The following is a 7,548-nucleotide window of genomic DNA, read 5'->3' on the forward strand; positions in this document are numbered from 1 at the left end:
CAACCAAAGGTCACAACTATCTTAGAAACAAGATATTTATCTACTTTGACTACACTGCATTGTTTGGCAAGCTTTTAGGGAGCATGAGATTGAGATGCAAAGGCTAAATAAGCTAGAGTCAAGTGAGAAAAAAGGTAAGGAACATAACCTTGAAGACTAGCACCAAGAAGAATGAGGAATCCGAGAATGAGGTGGCTGAATCAAGTGAAAGTGAGAACTTGAATCTCCTTGTCAAAAGGTTTGGTAAGCATCTCAAAAGGAAAGGTAGCTATGGTAATCCTAAGAGGTATAATTCCAAACATAATGAATCAAACTCTTCTAATTTTACTTGTTATAACTGTGGAAAAAAAAGACATATCAAAATTGAATGTCTAAATGCTAACAAAGAGAAAGAGAAAAGTGTTGATAGGAAAAAGGAGAAGAAGCCAAAGGAGAGACGTGCATACATTGCATGGGAGGACAATGATGATTCAACAACAAGTAGCTCTTCACAAGATGAGAGTGAAGAAGCCAATTTGTGCCTCATGGCTGGTTATGAGTCATCCTCCTTAAGTCAAGTAAGTTCTCTAGACAAGAATGACTATGATTAATTATTGCATGATTTTGAAGAGTTGCATAATGAAGCAAACAAGATTTCTGCATTAAACAATCAATTGAAAGGCTTAAACAACTGGCTGGAAAATAGTCAATCAACTGGAAAAAGAAACAACTAATTTAAAAACTGATTTCAAACATTTGGAAATGATTTACAGTAATTCAATTGATTGTTTTAGAAATTAATTGGCTGAAAAACCCTGTGAAAACTGCACAGTTTTGAAAAATCAAGTGAAAAACCTTATAAAGACTCGTGCAAGGTTCACAAGAGGGGAAGCAAACTTAGAGGCTGTTCTTGGTTCTCAAAACTGTGTGTTTGGCAAAGCTGGACTTGGTTACAATCCTTCTTTTAAAAAGAAAACCAAGAAGTTCTCTAGTTTCTTTTCAAAAAGTAAGCGAAATGACATGCCATTCATTTCCTGCAACTACTGTATGCAAAAAGGTCATGTTATTAAGAACTGTCATGCTAGAAAATATGATGTTCGTAAAGGGGTTATGAAATGGATCCCAAAAGGATCTAGAAAGGTATAACCATGATGGACCCAACCTATCAAAGGGTACCAAGTAATCCAAATCTATTTTGTAGGTCATGAAAGGTGATAAGAAAGATTTGTGATACCTTGATAATGGTTGTTCAAGACATATGACAGGAGATAAGACCAAATTTACAAAGTTAGAGTTGAAGGAGGAAGGGTTTGTAACCTATGGAGACAACAACAAAGGAAGAATTCTTGGAAATGGAGTCATAGGCAATGAATCCTCTTTCAACATCAAGAATGTGCTACTGGTAGAAGGACTGAAACACAATTTGATAAGTATAAGTCAACTATGTGATAAAAACTTTAAATTCATGTTTGAACCAAATAATTGCTTGATATATGATGCATGTGGTAGTATTGTTTTGATATGCAAAAAAGTCAATAATATATATCTACTTGATCTGCATCATGCATCATTCAGCATCCATTGTTTGCTTACAAAAGAGGATGACACTTGGTTATGGCATAAGATACTTTGTCACACACATGCAGCATTTCAATCGGCTGAATAGAAAACAATTGGTTGAAGGACTACCAAAATTCAAGTTTGAGAAGGATAGAGTGTGTGAAGCATGTCAAAAAGGAAAATAGACCAAGGTTTCTTTTAAACCCAAAAATGTTGCTTCAACTAAAAGACCTTTAGAGATGCTTCACATGGATCTATTTGGTCCATCTCGAACCATGAGTCTTGGTGGCAACCTTTATGCATTAGTCATAGTTGATGATTTTTCTAGGTACACATGGACTTTGTTCTTAGCTGCAAAAACAGGTCACTTGAGGAACTAGCTAGAACTATGTTAAATGAAAACTCACTACCTAAGTATTCTTGTGCTGATGCAGTCAACACTGCTTGCTATGTTTTAAATAAAGTGTTGATTAGGCCAATTTTGAAGAAAACACCCTATGAGCTTTTCAAAGGGAAGAGGCCTGTTTTAAGTCACCTAAAAGTATTTGGATGTAAGTGTTTCATCTTAAATAATGACAAAGAAAGTCTTGGCAAATTTGATGCAAAAGCGGATGAAGCTGTTTTTCTAGGCTATGCTATACAAAGTCATGCATATAGAGTCTATAATAAGAGATTGATGGCTGTTGAAGAGTCTATACATGTTGTATTTGATGAAAATAACCCAAAGTTGCAAGATTAAGTGCCAAAGAATGCAGATGAAGAAGATCTACTGTAGGAGCAAATTTTTGTTGCAGAAAAGCCCTCTGCTGCAGGAAATCAATCGGCTGAAAAGGAAAAACAACTGACTGAAAAAGCTGCAGACAACAACTTGCCCAAGGATTGGATCCAGCCTAGAGGTTTATCAAAGGATAACATCATAGGTGATATCAAACAGGGAGTATCTACTAGATGTAGGATTATATTTTGTGAACATGTTGCTTTTTTATCTCTAAAATTGTGAATGATGCTTTGAATGATAATAATTGGATTGTTGCTATGCACGATGAACTCAATCAACTCACAAGAAATGATATGTGGTTTCTAGTGCCTAAAACTGATGATATGAATGTAATTGGAACTAAATGGGTTTTTAGAAACAAAATGGATGAATATGGTAATATTGTAAGGAACAAAGCTAGACTAGTTGCTAAAAGTTATAATCAAGAAGAAGGCATTGACTTTGATGAAACTTATGCACCTGTAGCTAGGCTAGAAGTTGTGAGATTACTCTTAGCATATGCTTGCATGTGTAACTTTAAATTGCATCAAATGGATGTGAAAAGTGCATTCTTGAATGGTTTCTTAAATGAAAAAGTGTATGTATCACAACCTCCTGGATTTGAGGATCATCTCTATCCTAACCATGTTTTCAAATTGAAAAAGGACTTATATGCTTTGAAACAAGCACCACGTAAGTGGTATGAAAGGCTAAGAAATTTTCTCTTATCAAAAGGTTATGCTAGAGGTGTAGTGGATAAAACACTCTTCATTAGAAAACATGAAAATGATATTATACTTGTTCAAGTGTATGTTGATGATATTATCTTTGGTTCAAATAACAATACATTGTGTGAAGAGTTTGTTGTAGCTATGCAGGGAGAATTTGAGATGTCCATGATGGGTGAGCTTACCTGCTTTCTAGGACTGCAAGTCAAGCAACTCAAGCATGGAACATTTTTAAACCAATCAAAATACTATTTTGTTCTGTTGAAAAAGTTCAAAATGGATTGCAAGGAAGCTGCCACTCCAATTGCAACAAACTGTCTTTTGGATGCAGATGAGGATGGCCAACTAGTGGATTCAACCAAATATAGAGGGTTGAATTAATCTTTGCTCTATCTTACAACAAGTAGGCTAGATATTCAGTTTGGTGTATGCTTATGTGCTAGGTTCCAAGCAAATCTAAAGGAATCACACTTTAAAGCTGCAAAAAGGATTCTAAAGTACCTTAAAGGAACAACCAATGTTGGTTTATGGTATCCATGTGACTCTAACATAACTCTTAGTGGCTTTTCCGATTCAGACTATGCAGGGTGCAAATTAGATAGGAAAGCACAAGTGGTACTTGCCATTTATTTGGATCAAGTCTAATCTCATGGAATAGCAAAAAGCAAGCATGTGTGGCACTCTCCACTGCTGAAGCTGAGCATATTGCTGCTGGACATGGTTGTGCACAAATCATATGGTTGAAGCATCAACTTTTGGACTATGGTGTAAAGCTAAGTAATGTACCTTTGTATTGTGACAATACTAGTGCCATCAACTTAACCAAGAATCTAACACAACATTATAAAACCAAGCATATAGAGATTAAGCATCATTTCATTCGTGATCATGTTCAAAAGGGAGATTGTGAAATTTAATTTGTTAAAATTGAAAATCAATTGGCTGATTTGTTTACCAAACCATTGACTAGAGATAGGTTTAACAAGCTAAGAACTAAACTAGGCATATTAGACATGAAGAATGTGGTCTGATGTGTTTTTAGCATGTTAATCTTATATATTCATGCATTGGTTTTAGAAAAATCAGCTGTTGTATGCAAAAATTGAAAACTGTCATATTTAACCTGTTCATTTTTAATTTCAATGTGTTGATTTCACTTAAATCTGCCTCTATTTGCAAAAATCATGATCTGTCAACCTGTTGATTCTTCTTTTCAATGTGTTTATTTTACTTAAACTGCCACTGAATGATGAAAAATTGATCTGTTATGGTTTTTAATCTGTTGATTTCACAATTTAGTATGTTGATTTCATTAAAACTGAATCTGGAAAAATGAAGTTCAATTTTACGATTTTCAAAATCAGTCAACTGATTTCACTTAACCAAATTCTGGTTTTAATCTCTAATGCTTTGATGCTTGTTTAATCGACTAATTTTGTTTTTCAATGTGTTGATTTTACTTAAACTGTGCATTTACTAACGAATTAAATTGCAAAGCTGACCCAGTCAAAGAAAGCATCTTTTTGTCAGGTACTATCTGCTCCTAACAGTTATTTATTTCATCAGCCATGTGTTGCTTTTACTGATTTGTTTGACCAAAAAACATGTGTAGTGTACAATTCCAATGTGCATGCAGCTCACATGATCTGAACTGATTAATTCACTCATAAAAATACATTGGAAACACCATGAATGTGTGAGATACTGTATTGAAAGGCATTAATCTAGTTTAGGTAACCTAAAATGAATTAATTAGAAAAATATGCAACATTTAATCGATAGTTTCTGAAAAACTAGTCTGTTCAATTATAAATACAACACTTGAATTGCCGCATTTGCATCACACATCTCTTAGAAACAGTCATACCCACACTCATCATGCCTTGTCGTCAACAAAGAGTGATGGAGGCGTGGTTCGGGATCGTCACATGGATTTCAGAGCAATTGATGGAATCATGTCCAAGACCTTCAAAGAGATCTTGAATTAGATTCAGATCGTAGAATATGAACTCTTTTATATTGTTTTTGTAATATTTTTGTTTGGGCTTCATCGAACCTTTAGTTGTGTTGGGCCTTTTGGTGTTTCGACCCATAGTATATAAGCCCTTATGATAAACATTTGTATTCAGATTTGAGTTATATGAAAATTTGAGTTTTCTCTCAAGTCTTGAGGTTCTCCTTAGAACCCCCGATCCTTATCTTTGAATCTCTGATTCAAAGTGGCCGATCTTCCTCACTTATCTTGGAACCTCTTCCAAGTGGCGTGAATTCCTCCCGTTCCGAAAACCCCAAAATCGACGTCCTCCATTTTCCCCCATTTGTTCTAGGGTTCATACCCATTTTCATTCTAGACGAATTTCACCCTAAAATATGAGACGATCCTTCATCATATGGTAATTAGAGCTTGGTTGATTCGAGTCGTTTCAGATTTTCATTCTTCCATTTGTGGCGCATTTTGGGTTTTGCCGTATTTGTTCTCGTGCATCCTTCGTGCTCTTTCATTTGTTTCTCTAAAGCAAAATTGCTAAATCGCAATCATTATTTCTTCTAAGGCATGAGCTGAAGTAAAGAGTTGATGGTGTGGTCATCTGCGTATGAGTGGTTTGGAAAACCACTGTTCTTCATTTTGTGCTTACACTCATTCAACCATTTTTTCGAAAATTGAATTCTCTAGCTCGAAGCTTTCTTTTTACGCATATTGGTTTCTAGGTTGGGATTGTTTTGGGCTACGGAGTTGGCAATGCATACCAAGTGTTTGTGAAATTGAAGTTGGTTGTGACAAATGCGTCAGAGATTGGCTAAGTGAGAAAGAGGCCAAGCGGTGTAAAGGAAATCCATCATGATCTTCTTGGTGCAACAACAAGAAATTAGAGTTTATACAGTTGCCAACAACTTTCTGGTTTAAGCAAGGGTGGCAATCACACTAAATCTGAATATGTTTTATTCTCGGTGCAATCAAGTAGTGGCTGTTTTAGTGCCAAACGCACTGTGTGGAAGTTTTGGCATCATCAAGCGGTGTGCACAGTAGGGCTGGAACATTTAAATTGCTTAAGCAACGTGCTATTGGTGCAATTTTCTGGTTTCTTAGTGCAAAATTGGATGCTTGAGGTCTATCTTAGTTATTTGATGCAGTAGAGACATGCTTGACAGCATCAAGTGCAAGTTGGTGAAAATTTTGTAGCAGCCAACTAAATAGGTGAATGATGCAGCAAAGTTTTCAATGGCAGTTGAAACTTTTGATGTAGTGGTGCAATATTTTGAATTAAAAGTGGTGATTTAACCCATTCGGTGGCTACATATTGACTCAATTATCTCTGAATTCAGTGCCAATATCTAATGTAGATCGTTGCAGCCATGTTTGTTGAAATTATGGTGCATAATTTGATTAAACAACAACCATTCAGTGCAGTTAGAATTAGGGCAACAAATTTTCTTTGTGTCTATTTGGCAGCACTTTCTGAGTTTCTAGAAGCATGCAGATTGGGAATTGAAATTCTAGTGTAGTGAGTATTTAGAATGTTGGATTTGTTTTAATTAGGTTTGGACAACAGGATGTTGGCCCATGCGGTGGCAACTAAACCATTCAACACAACAGCCCCTCTTGGTTCATTTGGTGGTGGTAATTAGTGTAGTCGGTGGTAGTCTCATTTTGAATTAGAACAAGCAAACTCATTTGCGTGTGCTGTTTGGAGTGGTGCAAAATTTGTCAAGGCTTGATTTGGTGTTTGATGTAGCTGCTACGTGAATCATTGTTTGGCAGTAACCTGTTCATATCCCGTTTGGTGCCAACCATTAAAAGAAGCAAGTGCGTGTTGTGAGTTAAGTGCAAAATATGTTTGAAACGATGAAAGTAGAGGTATTGGTGTGCAACATGGTGGAGAATTGGCGCTGAATTGCTGCCACGTTCATCCACTCAATCCTAGTGAAACTTTCAATTGCCAAGTGGAGCTAAGAGTTATTATTGTTTCATAAGTGACTGGGATTATAACCAATTCTGGTTGCGTTAGGGTGGTGATTCTTGGACAGCACGTTTGACACGTTGCACTAGATGTACTGTTCTCAAATTGTGCCAATATAGTACCACGAAAGAATTTTCAATCCGATATTTGCTGTTGCAACTTGAAGTGTTATTGTTTTTACAGTGCACTCAACCTCTCTTTCTCCTTCTTTAGCGTTGCTTCCTTTGTTCACGTGAACCAAATATGAGCTTGAGGTGTTGTTAATGTTAGTGGTTTTGAGTGGTTGTCCTAATTACTTTGGGGAGATCTTGTTGACTAAAACGTGCATAGATGGAGGACTGGACAACATAATTGTTGAGGGTTGTTTAGGAGTGGATTCTACTGATCTGGACAACAGTCTTGAGTATGTTTTGCTGCTGCCTCACTTTGTTTTAGGCGTGAATTGAGCTATTTTTGGGCTGTTTTGTATGCCGTTATGATGGATATACATGGTGCCTATTGTGCTTATTTCTGGGTCAATATTCTTGTGAGTATAAGTCTCTTTTCTTGAATTTTTAGCTTTGCT

This window comes from Vigna unguiculata, chromosome 3, assembly GCF_004118075.2.
Source record: "Vigna unguiculata cultivar IT97K-499-35 chromosome 3, ASM411807v1, whole genome shotgun sequence".
Taxonomy (NCBI): domain Eukaryota; kingdom Viridiplantae; phylum Streptophyta; class Magnoliopsida; order Fabales; family Fabaceae; genus Vigna; species Vigna unguiculata.